Source organism: Symphalangus syndactylus, chromosome 12 (assembly GCF_028878055.3).
Source record: "Symphalangus syndactylus isolate Jambi chromosome 12, NHGRI_mSymSyn1-v2.1_pri, whole genome shotgun sequence".
Lineage (NCBI taxonomy): Eukaryota > Metazoa > Chordata > Mammalia > Primates > Hylobatidae > Symphalangus > Symphalangus syndactylus.
In genome coordinates this window covers 57465132-57490593 of record NC_072441.2, presented here as the reverse complement: position 1 = coordinate 57490593, position 25462 = coordinate 57465132, and the positions used below count along the sequence as shown (strand labels likewise).

The 25462-nt window shown below is 35.8% G+C and overlaps 1 long non-coding RNA gene across 1 annotated transcript in view; it reads right to left on the bottom strand.

Moving 5' to 3' along the window:
• The window catches only part of LOC134733758 (uncharacterized), a 239348-nt gene that overhangs the window by 88784 nt on the left and 125102 nt on the right, over positions 1 to 25462 (bottom strand). Inside the window, exon 3 of the long non-coding RNA XR_010117364.1 lies at positions 15985 to 16049. This is a non-coding gene — a long non-coding RNA (uncharacterized lncRNA). The remainder of the gene's footprint in view (positions 1 to 15984; positions 16050 to 25462) is intronic.

The window sequence follows — 25462 nt, the reverse complement described above, 5'->3', positions numbered from 1 at the left end:
AAAGGAGACCAGGTAGCTGGAAGAGAATAAACATATGTAACAAACTTGCACGTTGTGCACATGTACCCTAGAACTTAAAGTATAATAAAAAAATGACTAAGTGATAAAGTCAGAGATTCAATTGATGATAAAGGGGCTTGTTGTGTAAAGCCCTTAAAAGGATTTCAGATTGCATTTGAGATAAGAAAGAGAGCCAATGGTGGGTATTAAACAGAAAGACAACATGATATGATTTCTGCTTAAATAGCATCATTGTGTTAGTTCTGTTAAAAGTAGATTATCAGCTAGACAAACTTTTAAGAGGCAATTTTAATTGTCCAGGTTAAAGATGATGGTGGTTTATACCAGGGCGGAGTCAGCAGATCTTGCGGAAAATGATGAGTTATTTTTTGAATGTGAAACCAACAGAATTTCCTATCAGATTAAATATCAAGTCAGAGAAAGACAGTAATTAAGAATAATTCTAAGATGATAAAACCAAGGAAAATGTAATTATGAAGTAACTCTTTGAAACACAATAAACTAAATTTATATGCAGTATAAACATTTTCTTCCTGTGTATATTCACGTGGCAGTTATAAGTAGCAGTCTGTGTGAAAGTAGAATATGTGTAGCTGGAAGCTAAGCAGTGCTTGTAGAATTTACTTTATTCTTGGAATGGGGGATATTTTTCTATAGTCCCCTAGGAAGGCTGGCATTGTAACGATGCTAAATTTAATACCAGACTTAGAGAAATTAATGGATACAATAAACTCTAAAAAGTAATTTCTATTGGAAATCTAGCAGCAGCATAAAAATTAATTTTTACTATGCATATATTTTTATCTGAGTCAATTTTTCTAACCAAAGTTTGGATTCCTGAGGAGAGCAGTGCACTCCTATTTTGCACACCCAATGAATATACTTATGATCTTATAGGTACCATTCTTCATCTTTACATTGGAAGTTTATTCAGATGTACTTAAATATTCTCAAATTAAATTATTTATATTTATTGATATCATAATTTCTGAATTTAGAGGACAGCTGTTGTCACCTTCCTGTTCATGATTTGAAGCCATCTGACTGATCTCATTGTAGCAACGAATGCACTGTGTCCTGACCGACCTATGTATTTTATTTAAATTGCACAATCATATAATCTGTTTTTCTAAAGAAAGCAAAGCTTTTATTAACTGATAGTTTAAATGATATATATAAATGATATATATGTATATATATACATATATGTATTAAATTATATTATTAATCAGGAAAAAGTCAGAAATAAAAGAAAACATGTCTTTTATGAAAGTTTATTGTGGAACAAGATAAAAAGTAGTATGGATATTAATGAGAAATATATAATAATGTGCCATAAAAAGTTTAGGTTTCATTTTGAATTTTTTATAGTATTTGCATGTAAAATTTAAATTCACTGCACCCATATCCATGCTGTTCATTTAAATATACTAGCTATAACTCTCTTTAGTTTTAAAAGTCAAGATGAAAGAGAGAATATCAAAGTTAAGTAAGTAACTTAGAACTAAGTTTCATTTTGTTGGTTGGAGATAGAACATTCCACTCTTTATTAAAATGGGTACCATAGAAGTATGGAGCATTCCACCGGGGCTTAGTTCTCCATGTTCTGTCTCAAAAAAACAGCTCTGATGTTGCAACTCTTTGCACAGACCAACTACATATCATGTAGACACCACACACTTTAAGTATATATAAGTACTGAAACCATATAAAATATAGGTAAATTGCAATGAAAAAGAGCAAATTTTGAATTTTAAAAACACTATGAATTCTACCACTCAAAGAATTCTGAATAATGACACTATTTTCCGTATTTGTAACATCTTATTAACCCAAGCCATGAATGGATATTAACAATACACCTATTCATAATTAGGTGTGTAAATCACATAGAATTCATTAACAATGATATAACTACAGAAAGAATGTAATTTAAGACATGCTACATGAATACAGATGCAAATTTAAACTACTTTGAAGCAACAATAGAAGAAAAAATATATGTTTAAGTCCATAAACACTAAAGAGAAGGCTGAGGTTTTTTTTGTTTTTGTTTTGTTTTGTTTTGTTTTGCTTTCCAATAGAATTTTGACATTGTGATCATTATAACAAAAACAGCACGGACGTTGAAGTTTTCCATGTTTTCTGTCCTTTTTCTAATGATTGCACAAATATGCAACAGTATTTTACACAGTCAGGTTTTGTAAGGTGTCATGTTTTTTATTACTATAGCTTTATTTTTTATTTTTATTTCCATAGCTTTTGGGACACAAGTGGTTTTTGTTACATGGATGAATTATATAGAAGTGAATTCTGAGATTTCAGTACATCTGTCACTCAAACAGTGAACATGGTACCTAATGTGTAGTTTTTTATCCCTAGCTCCCCTCCTACCCTCCCCCTTCTTAGTCTCTGAAATCCATTATATCACTCTGTATGCTTTTACGTACTCATGGCTTAGCTCCCACTTATAAGTGAGAACATATGGGTTTTTGGTTTTCCACTCCTGTGTTACTTCACTTAGAATAATGGCCTCTAGCTCCATCCAAGTTGCTGCAAAAGACAATATTTTGTTCCTTTTAATAGTTGAATAGTTTTCTATGGTGTATACACACCACTTTTTCTCTATCCACTCATTACTTTGATGGGCACTTAGGTGGTTCCACATCTTTGCAATTGTGAATTGTGCTGTGCTATTCATGCTCATTTTTATGTGCTTATAAAAATATTAAACTTCCATTGTCCAAGATCTTTTGAGAGTAGAAAGATAAATTTCTAATCTATCCAACCCACCTTCCTATGCAAAATGTAGATGATGCAATTGCTATTGTTAATCCTTCTTTCAGTAATCTAGGAAGAATATTCTCAGTGTTAAAATAAATTCTCAGCCAAGATTTAACCCTATCAAAGATTTTTAAAATGGGAAATGACAGAAATTGCTGTCATGAAGTTTGGGGCTTGCTTGTCACAACATGACAAACCTGCCTCTGTCCTAATGTCTTTCTTCACAGTCACCTTCTCAGGTCACCTTCCCTGAGTGCCCTACTTAACCTCACATCTCATTCCCTGGCTGCCTCCATCCCACCTCCCAACTTTAACATTCTCCTTAGAACTTTTCACCATCTGAAATATGTTTACTTAATAGATTTGTTATCTCTCCCCAATTACTAGAATTAGGTTCTATAAGAGCAGATATATCATCTGTCTACTTTAGAATCTCCCAGAAATGGCACACAATTACTGCATTATTTTAAAAGGCTCATGGTTCAAGGAAATGGCTTCAGTAATTTTTTTATTATTATTTTTTTTTGAGACAGAGTCTTCCTCTGTCACCCAGGCAGGAGTGCAGTGGTGTGATCAGGACCCACTGCAGCCTTTAACTCCTGAGCCCAAGTGATCCCCTGCTTTAGCCTTCCGACATGCCGGGATTACAGGAGTGAGCCACCACGCTCAGCCACTCCAGCAATTTTTTTTTCTCTTACATTTTTCAAATCCCTTCCATATTATTTCCATCCATATACAACATATGCCACTTATATTTAAATTCAATATGTTCCCACGTAACATACACCATACACACTTCTGACCTTACATCCTTCTATAGCTATACTTCCTTATTTTTCCACTTCTTATCCAATAAAATTATTTAACAGATTTGTCTACATTTATTATCTACAAGTCCTTTTACCACCTTCACTGTCATGCCTATTTTAATAGCCATTTTTTATATCCTGTACTCCTTTAATGGTCATGTAGGTTATCTTACTATTTCAAACCCTGCTTCCTTGCTGTGGTCTCCTCACAACAGCCAAAGCAGCGCTGGTGTGCCCTTAGAAACAGAAGTCAAATTTCTAACGTTCTTTTATCTAATTCTAAATAAAATCAAACTATCTTCTCTTTCGTGGCTTAAATATTTTGGCCACCCATTTATCACTGTGGTTGAAACAAGCAAGCAGCCACGGGGGCTTAGAAGCTGACAGGCTTAGAACACAAGAAGCATAGATGGCTAGTGAAATAAAAAGTCAGAACAGAAAACAACTAACTGCAAAATTTAGCTTTTGCTTAGCCAGAAAAGTCCCCAGCCTCAAGCAGTCATGCAATTACAAAGGCTTGCCTTTAAAGTCACCTTTCCACATTTTAATGCTAAAGATCATGCTGAGGGGTAGATATTTAAGATGCTAATAATACATGGCTAGTATGAAAAAGCATGTTAAACCACAGCACATGCTCCAGAAACACCCCCTCTACATGCTCTGACGGTAGTTCCCCTTACTTTCCCTTACTCTAGAGCCCCATAAAAGAAACCCACCCCCTAACTTTCCAGAGCGGCCCACTTCCTTTTTGGAGCTTGCTGCCTTGTGTGCACAGCTTTAATAAATACTTTCTTCTCGTTCATGTTGTGATTTCTCTTGATTTTTATCCTGGGGGATCACAAGAGCCCACAGGCAATGGTAAAAATGGCTACCCCTTTCTAGGCCCATTGGATTCATTTGCAATTTTTCAGACAAGTTTTTTTCCCACTGCAAGATACATGTTATTTCCTTTCCCTCTGCCAAGTAAATACTACTGTGTCTTTCACTTCATTCAGGGCTCTGTTCAAATGCGACTGTATCAAAAGATTTTCTCTGAATACTTAATATAACATCTTCCTCCCACACACACTATCTCTTTATTTCTCTTCATTCTGCTTTAATTTTTCTACAAATAATCACTGACTGATTTGTTTACTGTCTATATTCCCCTAATGGAACAATAGATTATAGATTATAAACTGCATAAAAACAAAAAGTCTCTTCCTGCCCTCCCAGCCCCTCTCTAGTTTCATAATGGACATTCAGTAATTAGTTATTGGAAAAACAAAAGGCTGTAGAATAATTATTTCTGCTAAATTTCTTTGAACAAATCAGATGAATGTAAATGTACAACCCGTAGACAGATAAATACTTAATTTGTTTTTCCAGCTATCTCCCTCCTTATCTATGTGGTGTCCTTGTTTATCTTCTTGGTTTTTGGAAGATTGAATTCTACTGTGGGTTTAGTCCCCTTATATTCTTTTATTTCAGGCTTCTCTTTCATCCTGCATTCTGAATTTACTCATACTCTTCTGGTTAATCTCCTTTTCAGACTTCAGCTACTTAAAGAGAAAACATAATTCTTTTAGGCATTGTCTTCTATTCAGTTGCTTACCATATGCCAATGACTCTAAAAACAATATTCCCAGCTTATAGTTCTTTTCTGACTCCAGCCCCATCTATCCATTAAATATTTCTACTTGACTTTCTGAAGCCTGCCTCAAATTAAACACACATGACAATCACAGCCAGCCCTTGGCCCCCAAAACCCTCTAATTCTCCTCCAGTGATCAAAATCTCAATAAATATAACTCATCTAAGTGAGAGTGGAAACTATAAATCTTCCAATTTAAATTTTACCAACTAAAGATATATCAATTTTGTTGTCTTCTCTCCTACAGTTTTCTTTTCAACATACCATCTTTTAAATGTATTAGTATGTAATCTCCAATATGGACTTCCCATAGCCTCCCTGCCACTCTCCAATTTGTTTGTAACTCTGCAACCATATATGCTTACTTTATTCTTACAATAAAGACCAAAATATTTAGAATGACCTACAATGACTCTCATGATCAGACCCCCACCCAGTGTTAACACTGCTACTGGGTAGCATGTTCTCAAGATACTGTAAAGCGTCAGCACCAAAAATCACTGTTTAAGTAGCTATATTTCCAAAAATACATATATAAAACTAGTCTTCCAATGATAATTAAAACTGTATTAATCATTTCATTAATGAATTGGTATATTTTATATTTATATTTTAGAAGATCAGATATTATAATATTTCCAAAGCTTAGGCTCTCCAAAGTTCTTAATGCAAATCTGCGTCTCTATTTCTGTTATTTTTTTTTTAACCCCTGTCCAACCACACTGGTTTTCTTTCACTACTGAACAGTCAACGTATACAACATTTGCCTCAATGTATACACCCCTACTATTCTCTCTGTCCAAATCCTTTATCTCCCCCAACCTGTTATACCTATTTGCTAGTAAATGACCCAAATCATAAATTGTCAACTCAAGTCACTTCTGTAGGTTATGCCTTTTTGACATCGAAAGGATGATTCAAGTTCCTGTCTTAAGTACTCTAAACTTCAGAGTCTAAAGGGATATAGCATATAGTTGGGTCTGTAATTGTACTGTTCTTTCTTTAATAATTTAATTAATCTCAATTTCTCCAATTAGATTGTAAACTCCATGAAAGCATGTCACTGTAGTTAGTGCTTCATATTTGTTGCACAAGTAAATAGCCCTTATTGGAAAAAGATAATTAATCTGTATGACTTCTCCAGTTACAGATTCTTTTAAACTTTTAAGGTTAACTACTGAGTTAATTAAACCTTTCTTTGTCCTCTGTCAATATGTTCACACAGGTAATGCTCTGCCTCCTTGAACACAGATAAATTCTCCAGGGCATAATTTATTCCTGCTCTGCCAGCTGAAATACAGTCTATGACCTTTTCTTTCCCATAGTGACTTGGACATTTATTTAGTCATTTATGGTTATTTAAGTGCCAGATTATATTATTCTCTATATTTGCCCCATAGGACACTGCCAAAGGTACTTCAGGATCACATTTCTAAAGGAATGGCGGCGGCATTTACAAAATTATGAGAAAGTACATTGCAAGTATCTCATTTCTACTATTTCTACGTGAAACCATTTCTAACAGAAAACAAAATGGCCTCAAAAACTAGACTTCTAAGTAAAAATATATTTTTATTTAAACAAAATGCAGCACCTTATTTTAAAAGTACAGGAAAAAACTAATTTATATTTTGATTCTCTAATACACAATATTAAGGTTTTTTTGTACCATTCTGTAATCTTCAATGACATTTATTGTGGAATATAATAAATAAAATATAAAACAACAGAAAAATATATAAAAATCTAATGAAAATGTTCTTAAATCTTGGCACTTTTCTGATTATTCATATGGCTTAAATTGTCTTAACATTAAAATAATTGATATACACAGAATACTGAACTAAATTTGTTTTTTATTGTTGCTGAAATATCTAATAACGTATCAATGCAATGTAGTAGTACTCAACATAAATTAAGGTAAAACCTTATCTGTATATAATGATTAATTGGTAAGAATTTTCTCTTTATAGGCATAGGCTTTAAGCAAATGTTATTAGTGAAAATAGATGCGGCTTATAATAGCATTCTAGGAAACAAACAAGACCTTAAAGGAATCTTTCCACTCAGCTCATCCACCCCCATGTGTTACAAATGAAAAAGAGAGCTCTTGAGAGGTTAAGAGGGCACACAGATCTCTGGTTAGTGTTCTCTAATGTTGCAGAGAGGATGGATGGGCGTGGGAGTGCAGTAATGAGAACCAGCAGGACCTGACCCACTGTAATTGTGGTTTTATAATTCACTAGGGCAGAGAGCCTGGAAACCAGTCAGAACTGATTTCTCACTATTTAAGTATGATGTTTGTTCCCACTTAAATGGCAAATAATAAAAATGGCAATTTTTTTTTAAAACCTTTCTTTGTGTTTACTTACTAATGAAGTTTTAGTTACACTTAAGAAATTAGGAGAAAAGATAACTTTATTATTTATAACTTTACGGAACTTTTATATTGTATAGTGAATTATTCATTTCTTTTTTTTTTTTTTTTTTTTTGAGACAGAGTCTGGTTCTGTCCCCCAGGCTGGAGTGCAGTGGCACCATCTCGGCTCACTGTAAGCTCCGCCTCCTGGGTTCATGCCATTCTCCTGCCTCAGCCTCCCAAGTAGCTGGGACTACAGGTGCCCGCCACCACGCCCTGCTAATTTTTTTTGTATTTTTAGTAGAGACAGGGTTTCACTATGTTGGCCAGGATGGTCTCGAACTCCTGACCTCATGATCCGCCCACCTCGGCCTCCCAAAGTGCTAGGATTACAGCCTTGAGCCACCGCGCCCGGCCTCATTTCTTTCAATAATTAATTTTTATTGAATACATAGTACAGAAATTAGTAATTAATTTCTAATAACCATTTTGTACTTGATTTTAACGGATGGGTGTGAATTCATACTAAGGACCACACACCCTGAGACAAAATAAAACTACAACATTCTGATTAGTCAGGATTTATACTATTATCCAAATCTTCCAGAAAGAAGTGAGGCTCTTCAGAATGAAATGGTCTGCCGAAGGTTGCACTGCTAGAAAGTAGCATAAATAACAGAAAAACCCAGAATGTCATAAGTGATTATGATGTGCATTGTATCATGTGGTATGTTATGATCAAAATATAAGAAATTCCACAAAAACTGTAGGAAGAGAAATGTGATAGGCAGCCTCTAAATGGCCATCTAAAATCCTTGCCTCTTGGCATTCACATCTTGTGTTATCTCTTCCTCTTAAGTGTAAGGTGGACATATTGCTTCTCTGATAATGACTAGAATGTGGAAGAAGTAATGGGATGTCATTTCAGATATTAGGTTATAAAAAGACTGTGGCTTCAATCTTGGGTGCTCATTCCCAAATGCCTCTCTGGCTTGTTCACTCTTAGGAAAGCCAGTTGCTATGTTGTGAGCTGCTCTGAGCAAATGCTAACATGGCAAGCTGCTGAGGGAGGCTCTGGCCAAAGTCAGTGAGGAACTGAGGTTCTCAGTTTTCCAGGCTGTGAGACACTAGAACCTTCCAACAACTACGAGTGAGCTTGGAAGCAGATCTTCCTTTAGTTGAGATGCAAAATGTACCAACTGACAGCTTGACTAAACCTAATAAGAGACCCTAAGACAGAAGCACTCTGTTAAGGCGAACCCACATTCCTGAACCAGTGAAACAGTGAGATAATGTTTGTTCCATAATGCCAATAAGTTTGGGAATAACTAATTATGCAACAATAGAAAACTAAAAAATTAATTTCATTCTATATAAACTCCTTAAACTATATGTATAATTATACCATAAAATACGAATTGCTATACTAGTAACCAGAAAAATATATCTTTCTGTATTTTTAAAGGTTATCAAAAAGGAGACATTGTTATTATATTTACAGGTAAGTCAAAATATTGCCAGTTATGTATATGTATGCGTGTGTGTGTGTTTGGATCTTCTTAAAAATAGTCACAGTCTTGTAAAGCAAATATAAGAAAAGCTTTCTTTCAGAATTCAAAAAACATTAACATATTTTCTTGCTAATAAGGACTCAATTTCATGGCCTAATATAAATGCATTTTTTTTTTTTTGAGACGAAATCTCACTCTGTTGCCCAGGCTGGAGTGCAGTGGCGCAATCTCGGTTCACTGCAAGCTCCGCCTCCTGGGTTCACGCCATTCTCCTGCCTCAGCCTCCTGAGTAGCTGGGACTACAGGTGCCCGCCACCATGCCCAGCTAATTTTTTGTATTTTTAATAGAGATAGGGTTTCACCATGTTAGCCAGGATGGTCTCGATCTCCTGACCTTGTGATCTGCCCACCTCGGCCTCCCAAAGTGCTGGGATTACAGGTGTGAGCCACCGCGCCCAGCCTATAAATGCATTATTAACCTAACAAGGCATCCAATTTGTCTTTCTCTCACATACCAAGATTGAGAAAAACAAAGAAAGCGAGGTTTAGGAGGAAATAAATTCTCACATTCCCATAAACAATACAATGCTCATGAGACTTGATTCCCAAATATATGGTAGACAAGAGGATCAGAGAAACCCACCCATGAAAGAAATCTTGAATGACTGAGCTAGATAAAATGTCATAGAATTTTTGAAAGTAGATTCCTAGGAGGTAAGCAAATCTTGAAGCTTGCTGTAGTCCTAGGAACAAGAGCCCATTCTCAGGGGTCTAATAGCTAACATAAGATGGGGTCTTAATTGTAAATGTTTCACTACAATGATGACCTCTGAAGATAGTCAGTGAAGATAAACACCTGTGCAGTTTGCTATGATTTAGGCATTCAAAACACATGGATAGGAACAATACCTACGAAGGCAAGGGAATTGCCTAGTTTAGTTAAGTACCATTGATAGCCCATAGAGGAATAATAAGAAACTAAGATGTGACGGACAGTGTGAAAACAGAGAAATGTGAGAGACAGAGGGCCGTTTGGTGACAGCTCACAAGGCAGCAGTTGTCTCCTGCAGAAAGAGAGCTGTTGCAGCTCAGCTGCAGATCCAATATCTGACAGTTACAGTTGCAGATCTCCAGGCTTCAGCCTAGGGAGTCTATTATGCTCTCCTGAGTGCCCTGGTGGAGAACACCTAAAATTGTAAAACCTACAACGGAAATATTATGAAAGTTAAGCAAATCTATCTGATGATTATGTTCCCAAGGTGGTCCCAGAGGACACACCATCCACCAGTACCATCAGTAATTGGCTATGAGAGGCACACCAGCATCATAAGTTCAATAGTCACTCACTCTTCAGCAGGCTGGGGATGATGGTTGTAGACATGGCCACAGATCTGGTCATATTAATATCTGAAGAGGTATGGAGCCCTAAAATAGTAGAGGTCAAGCTTTGATACATTACCTCTGGAAGTCAGAGAACACAATTACTCTAACAAGCAATGTTAGAGTGGCAGCCAAACAGTTCTAAGCTCTAAGAAATTGCAGAGATGGTTAGTAAAGCAAGGGGCCAGAGGGTATAGTTTACAAATGTGCTGCTGAACATCTAGAGCCAGAAAAAGGTAAGAATAAGGAATCAGAATACCAGGTGGTTTGCTGCCCCAAAATCATAATCTCTTGCTCGGTTCGGAAACAGAATTAAGTAATATCCAGCTTTTGCCCAGCTGTATTTCAGAATTGCTCTCATGTTTCCCATTTCTGAACAGGAATAGCTATGGCTGTCTTCCTATGTTTGTTCTACTATGGTATCTGGGGAGTAGAGAGAAAATAACCTGTCTCTTTAGCTTCACAGATTTATATATCAAGAGAAACTACCCAAGGAGACTCATCCACACTTGGACGAGATTTAGACAATGAGATTCTGGACCATGAGCAGATGAGATAAGACTTTTGAGGATGTTGGGAGGAGGTGAATGTATTTTGTGCATGGAAAGGATGTGAACAGCTAGAGGTCAGAATGTGGACTGCCATGAAAGGCTCTAACATGACCCCAAATTTTACTTCTTTCTGATGGTCACAACTTGTGTAATCCTCTCCACTGGAGTGTGCAAAGAACTCATAACAGTTACCTTGCTTCTAATTAATATAATAAATACTTCAGTGACTACATGCATAAGATTATAAAGTGTCTTGCAGGCAACCTCTTTCTTTTTTGCAGGAATCGTTGACCGGAGCTACTATGTTTTGATCTGTCCTAGGGAGACACCAACATGAGAAGACAATGAAGGAGGCCTGCCTTCAACAGCCAGCAAGAAAGAGAGATACTCAGGAATTTAAACCACAAAGAAAGAAGTTTACCAACTATCACATGTGCTTGGAAGTGGAGCCTTGCTCAATTGAGCTTTGAGATAAGACAACAGCCCAGGCTAACACCTTGTTTGCAGCCTTTTGAGACCTGAAATAAGGTACTGGTGCAGAGGACGCAGCTAAGCTATGCCCCCACCCCGACCCACAGAAACCATGAAATTACATGTATTTTCCGAACCACTAAGTTGTTGGTAATATTGTACACAGTAATAGGAAAGTAGTGAAATAGGTATTCATATTTTTTTTCTAATATTTACTCTTAAAGTATCACACATTAAAGAAAACTTTTAATATGAATGCTACATTTTTAAGTTTTTAAGGTTTTCTGAAAATATACAAGACATTTTGTCTAAAGTAAAATCAGAGGATAAGTGAAAGGAGGTTTCTCTATTGATCATTACCAAGAGGTTAACATCTTGGTAAGTATTTTAAATATTTGAACTAAAAAATATACAAATTGTCTTTTAGGAGAATTTGTGGTTTTGCTTGGGGTATTTTTGTTTGTTTTTTTTTTGTTATTTTTTTTTAAATCAGTACTCTCTTCAAAACAAATTCATGTGCTTCTTAGGAAAACCTTAAATAACTCTGACCAGTTACCCCAAAGCAGTGATTTGTTCTTTGTACACCTTTAGGTGGAGAAGTCTGGAATGCCAATGGTATAAAGATGAAATTGAGATGTGTTAAAAGGATTGCATGAAACTTCCTTAGGTAAAAATGATGCACCAAACAGCCATAATTATATTTATATTTTGGATAGCTGTATTTGCTTGCAACATTTTCTTAGTGATCCTGTTTGTGTTTTAGACCCACTTGTCTCCATTTACCTGTGAGCCCCATCCCCAGAAGCAGACATCTAAAGCCCCAGAAAAGATGGGCTTATTTCCTGCTCTGTCCCAAGGGCAAAGCTTCTGAGGAGAAGAAGAGCAGCTCATTGTGATGAAGTAGCTGCTGCGCTTGATTGTTACTAGGCAAAAATATTGTTTCAATATTGTCCTGTTATCTAATAAACTTCCCATGGAAAAGGAGACTGAGGTGCCAACTTTATTTTTCAAAAATATAAGAAAAGCCCCGCATGGCTCTGAAGGGGATGTGATACCCAAGAAACAAGAGCTGGAATTCACTTCCATAGATTACATAAAGTAAGTAATTTTTTTTTCTGTATCATCAATACCTAAAATAATGCTTGACAGATAGGAGACAGTGAATATATATTTACTGGATACAGGAGTAAACTGAAGGGACCAGAACAAATATCTAACCCTTCAGCACATGCATTTATAGCAGCCACACCAAGGAAATTGTTTGGACAAAAATGTAGTGCCTTCGAGTCTCCACTAAGTCTCTTTTCAAACCACTCTATATAAATAAACAATCCTATTAAAAATAAATGCAGTCAGGCACAGTGGCTCATGCCTGTTATCCCAGCACTTTGGGATGCCAAAGCAGGAGGGTCATTTGAGGCCAGGAGTTCAAGACCAGCCTGGGCAACATGGCAAAAACCTGTCTCTACTGAAAATACAAAATTAGCCAGGTGTGGTGGCATGCACCTGCAGCCTCAGCTATTTGGGAGGCTGAGGCACGAGAATCACTTGAACCCAGAAGGCAGATGATGCAGTGAGCTGAGATGCTGCCACTGCACTCCAGCCTGGGCAACAGAGTGAGACTCTGTCTCAAAAAATAATAATGAAATGAATATAAATAAATAAATAAATGCATTTACAGGATAAATCTTGTCATGTCTTCTTCCAACCAACTCCCTAAACACCTCTCATACAGAAAGAACTAACCAGCCACTCTGTCACTTTGTGGGGGCTTGAATGCACCTTATATTATAGTATTCTATCTTTAGAATGCAGGCCTTTAAACCATGATAAGGAAGCTGATGAAACCTATTCAGAATAAGGTACTTGTGAATTAATATATTATTCTTTCCAGTACAAGAAACAATTTTACCAGAGGGCTAGCCAGAGAAGTCAATGTTTAAAATATAAATACAAGTTTATTGAAAGTAAAATTTCAAATACCAATAAAAGACTGAGGGAAGGGGATTTTGATACGCGTCTACCCAGCCACACAATTGCATAATGTTTTCTGTAAGGAAAAGAATTGTTAAAATATAACAAAGAATATACTTGAAACTTCCCGAGAATTTACATTTTGAGGAAGAAGTGACATAGGAAAATGAAATAAATGGAAACATCTTTACATGACATACAAGTATATCTTGCTAAATTGTGCTTCATTTTATTGTGCTTCCCAGATATTGTGCTTTTTACAAATTGCAAGTTTGCGGCAACGCTGCATCAAGCAAGTCTGTTGGCATGCTTTTTCCAATGGCATATGCACACTTCATGCCTCTGTGTCAAATTCTCATAAATTCTTGAGGTTTTTCAAGCTTTATTATATCTGTTATAGTGATTTGTAGCTAATGATCTTTAAGTTAGTATTTATAATTGCATTAGGGGTACCATGAACTATGCCCATATAAGTCCACAAACTTAATAATGTGTGTTCTGACTCCTCCACTGACTGTTTCCCCATCTCTCTCCTTCTCATGCCTCTCTATTCCCTGAGACACAACAATATTGAAATTAGACCCACAATGGCCTCTAAGTATTTAAGTGAAAGGAAGAGTAGTATGTTTCTCATTTTAAATCAAAAGCTAAAAAATGATTAAACTTAGTGAGGAATTCACGTCAAAAACCAAGACAGAGTAAAAGCTAGGCCCCTTGTACCAAACAGCAGACTTGTGAATGTAAAGAAAAATTTCTTGAAGGGAATTAAAAATGCTACTCCAGTGAACACATGAGTGATAAGAAAGCTAACAGCCCTATTTTTAGTATGCAGAAAGTTTTAGTGGTCTGGATAGACAATGAAACCAGCCACAACATGCCCTTAAACCAAAGCATAATCCAGATCAAGATCCAAAATATTTTCCATTTTATGTAGGTGAAGAGAAATGAGGAAACTGCAGAGAAAAGTTGAAAGCTAGCAGAGGTTGGTTCATGAAATTTAATGAAAAAAAGCCATCTTCAAAACATAAAAGTATAAAGTGAAGCAGGAAGTATTGATCAGAAACTGCCATAAGTTATCTAGAAGATACAGGTAAGATCATTGAGGAAGGTGGCAAAACACAGGCAAAAAAAGATTTGCAATGTAGATGAAACAGTTTTCCACTGGAAGAAGATACCATCTAGGATTTTCATAATTAGAGAGGAAAAGTCAATGACTGGCTTCAAAGCATCAAAGGACAAGCTGACTTTTTTAGGGACTAATGCAGCTGATGACTTTAAGCTGAAGCCATTGTTCTTACCATTCTGAAAATCCCAGGGCGCATACAAAATATGCTACATCTACTGTTTGTGATCTATAAACGAAACAAAAGTCTAGATGGAAGCACATCTGTTTACAGCATGGCTTATAGAATAATTTAAGCTGACTGTTGAGACCAACCGCTCAGAAAAAAATTATTTCAATATATTACTACTCATTGGCAATGCATCTGGTCACCCCAAGGATTCTGATGGAGATGTACAGGGAGATTAATGTTGTTTTCATGCCTGCTAACACAACATCCATTCTGAAGCTCACTGATCAAGGAGTCGTTCTGACTTTCAAGTCTTATTATTTAAGAAATATACTTTGTAAGGCTAAGGCTTCAATGGATAGTGATTCCTCTGATGGATCTGGGCAAAATAAATTGAAAACCTTCTGGAAAGCATTTATCATGTTAGATGTCATTAAGAACATTTGTGTTTCATTGGAGAAGGTAGAAATATCAATATTAACAAGGGTTTGGAAGAGGTTGATTCCAACTTTCAGAGACGACTTTGAGGAATTCAAGATTTCAGTGGAGAAAGTAAATGGAGATGTGTTAGAAACAGCAAGAAAGCCAGAATCAGAAGTGACACCTGAAGCTGTGGCTGAACTGCTGCAATCTCATGATAAAACTTGAATGAGGAGTTGCTTCTCATGTATGAGTAAAGAAAGTTATTTGAGATAAAATTCACCCCTGGTAAAGGTGCTATGAACATTTTTGAAATGACAACAAAGGATTTTGAATATTCCATAAAGCTAGTTAATAAAGCAGAGGCAAGTTTAGAGAGGATTGACTCTAATTTTGAAAGAATTTCTAGTATGGGTAAAATGCTATCAAACAACATTGTGTGCTGGAAGAACTCTTTCATGAAAAAAAACAGCAAACTGATGAAGCAAATTTCATTGTTGTCTTACTTTGAGACATTTCCACAGCCACTTCAGCCTTCAGTAACCACGACTCTAATCAGTCAGCAGCCACATCATCAAGGCAAGACCCTTTACGAGCAAAACGATTATGACTCTCTGAAGCTTGGATGATTATTTGTATTTTTTGCAATAAACTATTTTTAATTAACAAATGTATATTGTTTTGTTGGATACAATGTTATTTCACATTAAATAAACTAGAGTATAGTGTAAACACAAGTTTTATATGTATTGGGAGACCAAAAAAAATGTGTGACTTACTTTATTGTGGTATTTGCTTTAATGTGGTACTCTGGTACTGAACCTACAAGATCTCCATGGTGTGCCTGTGGTAGCAGAAAAAAAGTTGAGATAAAAGATAGGAGATGGGTGGATGCAATGTAAAGGCAAGTTGGTGTATGATATGAAGTAGAGAAGGATAGTGGTTTTTCAGATATCAAGATGTCAGATGAAAGTTCACTTGATATTGATCTGAGCAGGAATAGTCACTTATTCAGGTTAGCTGGGAGAAAATAGCCATAGATAATGAAGAATCAGCTGCGAGAAAATTGTGGTAGTAATAGCTTAAAAAAAAATGTACTTTCTCTAGAAAGTGATGAGTAGCTAGAAATCTCATTAGGTATCATTATTTCATTAAAAATTGTCATCTCCTTCTTTGATATTTTATTCCACCAATATTAAATTATGAATTATTTAATGATTTCCATTTAATATATCTTATCACAAAAAAGTTTGTCTAGTTTGTGCTTCTCACATTTTCATGAATATAAAGCTCAGAATTGTTTTAGCAAATAATGCTACAGCAAAAATAAATATTGCAATAATGCATAAACCATAATGCTATAAAATATTTTTATTCATACCCACAGTTTTTATTTTTAAAAAAAATAGTTACTCATACTGCCATTTTATGCACTTGACCCCTTTTTATCTTACTCATTTGAGGTTACAGGGAACTGGCTTGGCCACTTTATATTGTTGATGAGGTCACTAACCTTCTCCCCATTGGCCGATTTGGCATTACATGAAAGATTACATAAGGTCAAAAGGTAAACCTATAACCAATAAGCAACAGGAAAGGCTCTTGAGCACTGTGGTTACAAATCATGTGCTACATAACATGCTTATAGATGTGTTATGCCCTAGAAAAAGGGCTTTCAGTTGGTCCTGAAAGGCAAGAAAAGAAAAGACAGAAATTTGAACATAAGGAATATCACAAAGAGTGAAAGACAATATTATTTTAAAAATATCACTCACACTCCAGATGTGTGATATTTCAGAGAGTTTGGGATCAATTTAAATAACAAAAATTCAGTCTCTTAATAAAGAATCCTCAGTGACTTGTTTTTTTTCTCCCCTTAATACAGCCTATTTTATGTCCTGTATATTCGCATGCACTACACTTAAAATAATATGATTCGTAGGCTGAAATGGAGAGAATATTAATTAATGCCTAGAGATTTCAAATGCATATGGAAACAAGAATCTTTTCGTCATTGAAACTTCTCCACTGGAAAGGTAGGAATTAAAGAATTTGTGGAGAAAATAAAGATCTTACAGATTTTATGGCTTAAGACCTTTATTTTACAAAGAAAAACATTAAAGTCCAGAGAATTTAAAAGATTTGTATTGAATAGAGGACATTGATAAACTCTATCTCAGTTCAGTGATATTGTTTAGCAGTAATATTCTAATCAAAAGCTGATAAGCACGCTGTTAAAGGTACCAATCTTACAAGTGTGGAAGTTGCAGAATCCCTGCTATAAATTGCCAAATGCTATTGCAGTGACAAGAATGGTAATGTTTCCCTAGAAGAACTTCTCGGTTGTGATTGGGTATTGCTGCTAGTTTTCTGCCTCTAAGGCCCTATCAAGTTTCCATAAAATATTCAATGTCATTTGCCAAATCTCTGCTTCTTTTTTTTGTTTTGTGACTAAGATCAACGAACCATATAATCATTGCTTTTTTTTTTTAATTTTTACTATGAGATAACTATGCTTCACATTGTAAAGAATAAAAGATGTAGATAGTTAATGACTCTTGGGCACATAAACTCTACTAAAATATATGATACATAAATTATTGGAAAATAAGAATATCATGTTAAGGGTTGTAAAAAATGAGGAAAGCAAAAAGTGATGCTTTAAGAATTAAAGAAAAGAGAGTATGTTAACATGAGTGGTAGTTCTTAAAATTTAATGTGGCATTGCATTTCTCTGAAATTTTCATGGAGAGTGAAGATTTCTGAGCTCCATTTACAACCAGAAATCATAATACTTTTATGTGTATTGGGTGGGACTCGGGAATTTACATTTGTATTAAGACTCCAGGTGATTCTGATGAAGCTGGTACCTTAACTCCACCTATTAAAAACAATAAGGAGTCAGATAAATTTTAGGAAGAATATTACTATTAGAAATCATGCTTCTCAGTTTTTTCAAAGTGTTCTTTGATGACCTTAATGTCCCATTTGCTTTTGTCTTTTCTAAATGTTGCATGATTTATGTTTCTAGGTATGATAAGGTATCGTCATAAAGAAAGTAATAAAATGATACTAGATACCTCATGGAAACCTATCAGGGCCTTACAGCCAAGTGTTGCAAAATTAAAGGATAGCTAGAATCCCAAAGAATAGAATCATATCAACCTAGGCAATATCATATTCATATAATAACAGTCTCATTATCTATCTTTACATTTTTTTTGCCTAACTCAATGCTAGTCCAACTCCTACTTAACCGTTTGCATTAGGCCATGCTTACACTGCTGTAAAGAAATACCTGAGACTGCAAAATTTATAAAGAAAAGAGGTTTAATTTGCTCACAGTTCTGTACACTTTACAGAAAGCATGATGCCTCAGGAAGCTTCCAATCATGATGGAAGATGAAGAGGAAGCAGACATCTCACATGGTGAAAGCAGGTGCAAGCGAGAGTGGGAGGAGGTGCCACATACTTTTAAACCAGATCAAATGTGAAGTTACTCATCACCAGGGTATGGCGTTAAGCCATTCATGAGGGATATACCTTCTTGATCCAGATCCTGGTTCTGACCTTGAACCAGGCCCCACTTGAACTCTGGGGATTACATTTCAATGTGGGATTTGGTGGGAACATAATTCTAAAACATATCATCTTTTTTTTTTCTGGTCTGTCAGTATAGGCCAGATTATAAAGCAATGAAATCAAACACCAAGTCTCAATGGTTTAATTATGTAGAAGATTTATTCCTTACTCATGCTACAAATCAAGTGTAAATCAAAGGAGGGTGCTGACGAATCGATGCTGATGGGGCGGCCACTTCATGATATGGCAGTGGCCTGTTTCTAAATATTCTGCCCAAATGTTTCCCCCCTCCCCACAAAATAAGTCACATGCTACTCTGGCTTCAAATGGTCAGAAATATGGAATTTTACAATATTCTCAGAAAAAAGATAGGAAACATATTTATGAACAACCTGTCAAAAAGATTATTGCAAAGTCTCTTAATTGATCTTTCTGACTTTAAGTTTCTCCTTTAAAATCCATTCTGTAACCTATGGACACATGAATCCACTTAAAGCAACACTGACCACTTTGTTCTTTCCCAGAAAACTTCAAAGCACCTCATTGTCTATTTAATATGATACAAAATTATTAGAATGATAGTTGAAGCCCTCTACATCATTGCCTCTTACATGACACCAACTCAATGTCTAGCACTTACCTTACATGAAACCTACAATTCAAGAAATGTGCACTATTAACTATTCCTCAACATGATTTTTGTTTGAGGAGTAATCAATAGTACAAATATCATTTACTGTCAAACAATAAACATGGTTATTACTAACTCCATTTCTTCACTTTCATTTCCTGGGAACCTGGATTTAGACTTAACTAACACCGATTAAGTAGAGAATATATTAGATGAATTTCTTCTATAGTAATTATTTTGTCCTCATACCTACTCATCAATCTACTAGCAATTCTTTAGTCTCCATTTTAAATAAAACTTGCTTTAAGAAGCCTTCCCAGAGGTTCAAAATTAGCTGTGATTCTAATTTTGTCGTAATCTTCAAGGTCTTTGCATAAAATTGTATTTTAATAACATACACTCTGCCGTTTGATATAAGTATTTGGCTACATATCTAATCTTCAGATGAAAAATACAAACTTTTCTGGGTTTAGATGGAATTGCTTTTAAGTCATCTTTCATGTAGCACTGTGTAAATAATGGCACTTACTAAAAAAGTTTTTAATTGAATTGTCAAAATAATTTATATAACAGCATCTGAGCACCAACTAATGACCAATTTCACTTTGGAAATTAGTTTGTGCTTTTGAAATTATTATTTTATGATTTCGGAATTCATTGAAGCATTGTTATGGGGTGATCATTAACATTTTCCCCATATAATTAAATATGCAAGCTAGTAAATATAATTCTGAGTAGAAACACACACACAGATGGAGGTCTAATGATGTATAATTTTCATTTTTATTTAGATTTCTGAGTTTGTTAGGGAGTGATGTAGAACTGAGGGTACATTTAGCATAGTTCTCTCAGGTTTGGTAAGTAGGACCCTTATTTGCAGCCTATCTGAAAAATTCTTCATTTGGGTTTCAAAATAGTCATTGGCTGTGCTGCCAACAAAAGGAAAAGACAGTGCGGTCAGCCACCAGATGGTAAATTATTTCAACTCAACGTCACATTTATTCATAACATTCAGGTTATCACATAAAGCAAAAATGGCCACAGTGGATTTTATTTTACTGTGGATTTTATTTATAAGGAGCTCCTCTGTTTTTTGAGGATTATATTTTTCTCTTGGTGTATTTTAAACATACTTTATCACTACAAGGCTTTCTGCAGCTCATTTGAAGCACTTGCCATTACCCCCTTTTCAGGCACCTATTACTGAGGTTATCACTGGTAATAGCAGTCAGATTAATGTATAATTCTCACATGTGTAATAGAACAAATAAAATAGACTCAGAATTTGAGGGTCATGCTGTTCTCGAGTTTATGTTGTGATTTTTTTTTTCTCCCTGAAGTGTGATGCCTATCTTTACAGAAGGAACACAACTCAGTTTTCATTGAATGGAGGAGTTTTTCTGTCAAAGAGATTTAGACATCTCAGAATACATATAAAATTTTACATTCTCTTAAGAAATTGTATAGTAATTTTATTGTATTACCTTAAAAGAAAGTGAGTAAATAATGGTTGGTTTTATGTCATATAGATGTTAATTTATATACAGAAACTGTATACTAGTGATGAATTCCTGTTAACCCAATTATGTTATCTACAGCAGCATCCAATATAGGTGAGCAATATTCATTACTAGGCCAAGAGCAGATGTGATAGAACCAGAGCTAGAGTTATGCTTACAGATGAGATAAAACAGAGAAAAAAATACTATAAGAGATGTGAAAGATGTTGACAGACCCCTCATTTTTTTTTTCTCCTGCAAAAGTCCCTCTTCATCCACACTGAAACTTTCTCTTCCTTATGCCTTGCTAGGCTCAAGTAGCCACCAGTCCCAAGCAGGCCTGCCTGATTTGTTTAAACTGGAAGGAAGAAAAATATATGCAGATCTTCTCTGGGGTTGAAAATTTGATAGTTCCCTGATGTTCAACCAGGTTGAATAAGCAAGTAAGCTGTGAGAGAGAATAAAACTCACAAAAAGAAGTAAAGATGAGAACAAAGTGCTGGCAGCATCTGAGTTGCTCAATCCCGTTTTTCCTAAGATTCAGCTGTATTCTTTCCTTCACATGGTTTGATTGCAAACTACTCTGTGGATTATATAAGCCAATTAATTTTCCTTTTGCTTAAGCTACTTACAGTATTTAGAGACAATGACTCACAATAAAGAGCTTTTGAACAAGGTGTAACTTAGTGGGACTGGAGGAAGCTGGATGGGACTAAAAACTGAAGCAATATCATCATTTCATATGAGCACCAATGCTTAAAAATTAACTAAATATCATTTTTGCATCAACCTAATAAAATAAACTGTAACGAGCAAAATAATAAAGAGAAAGAAGAGTGTGAAGGGTTGCATTATTTGTTAGTGATACTCCACCTCTTTTGGGGGATGAACTATATAGATTCTTACCCTACTGCTTTGGCCAATGCAATGTTCATGGCTATGTTGTGATCAGAGATTTCGACCTGTTCTCTTTTGTTCCTTAGAATCATCAAGAGAAGGTTATGTTCTGTATATCAGATTTGTCCATGAGCAATATAAAAACAATTGGAACTGATTTGAAATCAACTCAAAAGCAGAAGGTGAACTACTCCAACAAACATGCGGACCATTAGAGAGAAAAATAAATATTGACTGTTGTAAGCTACTGTGTTTTGAGGTGGTTGGTTACAGAGGCCTTATTTTGGCAATAGCTGACAAATACACATAGTTAATAATATAAAGAAATTAAAAGCAAAGCAGGTGCTAGTATGAGTGACAGACAACAGAAAATGAACCAAAAGAGAGGATGAAAAACATGGGAAACCAAAAAGAATTGCAAATAAAAAGCAAATGAGGCAAGTTGAAATATAATGAGCAGTAGAATAAAAGAAAAGATAAAATTTCAGTAAGTAAATCAAGCAGACTGATAATTATAGCAGTAGAAGAAACAGGCAGATTACAATGTACAGAAAAAAAAAAAAAACTGTGAAATACGTGATAGAGACACAGGATTTTACACCTAGAGAGAAACGTAGGAGCCAGAGAAGTTAATGTTTACAGTAAAAGCACATGGGGTGAGCTAAAAATACCTTAGAAATACTGTACATTAGGTGCACAATTGAAGAAAAGTGAAAAGCACATGATATACAGGGAAAAAATATGTTATGATTGGTATCAAATAGTTTAATTGTCATTACCTAATTTTCTTTCATTTCTTGGGATTCTGATCCTTCAAATTATCTTGAACTCACACCTACAATAAATACTCAGTTTTTAGAGAACATTCTACTCAAACAAAATAGGCTAAACAATAATAGAATATGTAGACTTTATTGAGAACACTCAAGACATTTGCATTGATGATTTAATGATTATGTAACCTTGAGAGATATAATTTCAAAATTTCGTCTTGCAAATTAAATTTTCTCTATTTGAAAGAAAAATATTTTCCTAGCATAATAAAGGGAGAAAAAGGAAGGAAGAAAGGAGAAGAAACCAGATCCATACTGGTCAATGGTCAGAGAGTCCATGCTGATTTATGAACCTTATGAATCCAAAGTCACTTCTGCTTTGGTCTATAAGTCCAGACTTGATTAAAGTCCTGATTTATTAGATTTGTCTCCATAAATAGAATAGAAAAGTAAAGCTAATGTTATTTAGGTCCTCTCTTTTCTGCCTCCGTTTTAAAGGAAATAGCCTACAAATCTGCCCCCAGTAGGGGCAGACTGACACTTCACACGGCCGGGTACTCCTCTGAGACAAAACTTCCGGAGGAACGATCAGACAGCAGCATTCGCGATTCACAAAAATCTGCCATTCTGCAGCCACCGCTCCTGACACCCAGGCAAACAGGGTCTGGAGTGGACCTCTAGCAAACTCCAACAGACCTGTAGCTGAGGGTCCTCTCTGTTAGAAGGAAAACTAACAAACAGAAAGGACATCCACACCGAAAACCTATCTGTACATCACCATCATCAAAGACCAAAAGTAGACAAAAACACAAAGATGGGGATAAAACAGAGCAGAAAAACTGGAAACTTTAAAAAGCAGAGCGCCTCTCCTCCTCCAAAGGAACGCAGCTCCTCACCAGCATCGGAACAAAGCTGGACAGAGAATGACTTTGACGAGTAGAGAGAACAAGGCTTCAGACGATCAAACTACTCTGAGCTAAAGGAGGAAGTTTGAACCCATGGCAAAGAAGTTAAACACCTTGAAAAAAGATTAGATGAATGGCTAACTAGAATAACCAATGCAGAGTAGTCCTTAAAGGACCTAATGGAGCTGAAAACCATGGCATGAGAACTACGTGACGAACGCACAAGCCTCAGTAGCTGATTTGATCAACTGGAAGAAAGGGTATCAGTGATGGAAGATCAAATGAATGAAATGAAGCATGAAGAGAAGTTTAGAGAAAAAAGAATACAAAGAAAAGAACAAAGCCTCCAAGAAATATAGGACTATGTGTAAAGAACAAATCTACGTCTGATTGATGTACCTGAAAGTGACGGGGAGAATGGAACCAAGTTGGAAAACACTCTGCAGGATACTATTCAGGAGAGCTTCCCCAATCTAGCAAGGCAGGCCAACATTCAAATTCAGGAAATACAGAGAATGCCACAAAGATACTCCTCGAGAAGAGCAACTCCAAAACACATAATTGTCAGATTCACCAAAGTTGAAATGACGGAAAAACGGTTAAGGGCAGCCAGAGAAAGGTCAGGTTACCCACAAAGGGAAGCCCATCAGACTAACAGCTGATCTCTCAGCAGAAACTCTACCAGCCAGAAGAGAGTGGGGCTAATATTCAACATTCTTAAAGAAAAGAATTTTCAACCCAGAATTTCATATCCAGCCAAACTAAGCTTCATAAGTGAAGGAGAAATAAAATACTTTACAGACAAGCAAATGCTGAGAGGTTTTGTCACCACCAGGCTGGCCCTAAAAGAGCACACCTGAAGGAAGCACTAAACATGGAAAGGAACAACCGGTATCAGCCACTGCAAAAACATGCCAAATTGTAACGACCATCGATGCTAGGAAGAAACTGCACCAACTAACGAGCAAAATAACCAGCTAACATCATAATGACAGGATCAAATTCACACATAACAATATTAACCTTAAATGTAAATGGACTAAATGCTCCAATTAAAAGACACAGACTGGCAAATTGCATAAAGAGTCAAGACCCATCAGTGTGCTGTATTCAGGAAACCCATCTCACGTGTAGAGACACACATAGGCTCAAAATAAAGGCATGGAGGAAGATCTCCCAACCAAATGCAAAACAAAAAAAGGCAAGGGTTGCAATCCTAGTCTCTGATTAAACAGACTTTAAACCAACAAAGATCAAAAGAGACAAAGAAGGCCATTACATAATGGTAAAGGGATCAATTCAACAAGAAGAGCTAACTATCCTAAATATATATGCACCCAATACTGGAGAACACAGATTCATAAAGCAAGTCCTTAGAGACCTACAAAGAGACTTAGACTCCCACACAGTAATAATGGGAGACTTTAACACGCCACTGTCAACATTAGACAGATCAACGAGACAGAAAGTTAACAAGGATATCCAGGAATTGAACTCAGCTCTGCACCAAGTGGACCTAATAGACATCTACAGAACTCTCCACTCCAAATCAACAGAATATACATTCTTTTCAGCACCACACCACACCTATTCCAAAATTGACCACATAGTTGGAAGTAAAGCTCTCCTCAGCAAATGTAAAAGAACAGAAATTATAACAAACTGTCTCTCAGACCACAGTGCAATCAAACTAGAACTTGAGATTAAGAAACTCACTCAAAACTACTCAACTATATGGAAACTGAACAACCTGCTCCTGAATGACTACTGGGTACATAATGAAATGAAGGCAGAAATAAACATGTTCTTTGAAACCAATGAGAACAAAGACACAACATACCAGAATCCCTGGGACACATTCAAAGCAGTGTGAAGAGGAAAATTTATAGTACTAAATGCCCACAAGAGAAAGCAGGAAAGATCTAAAATTGACACCCTAACATCACAATTAAAAGAACTAGAGAAGCAAG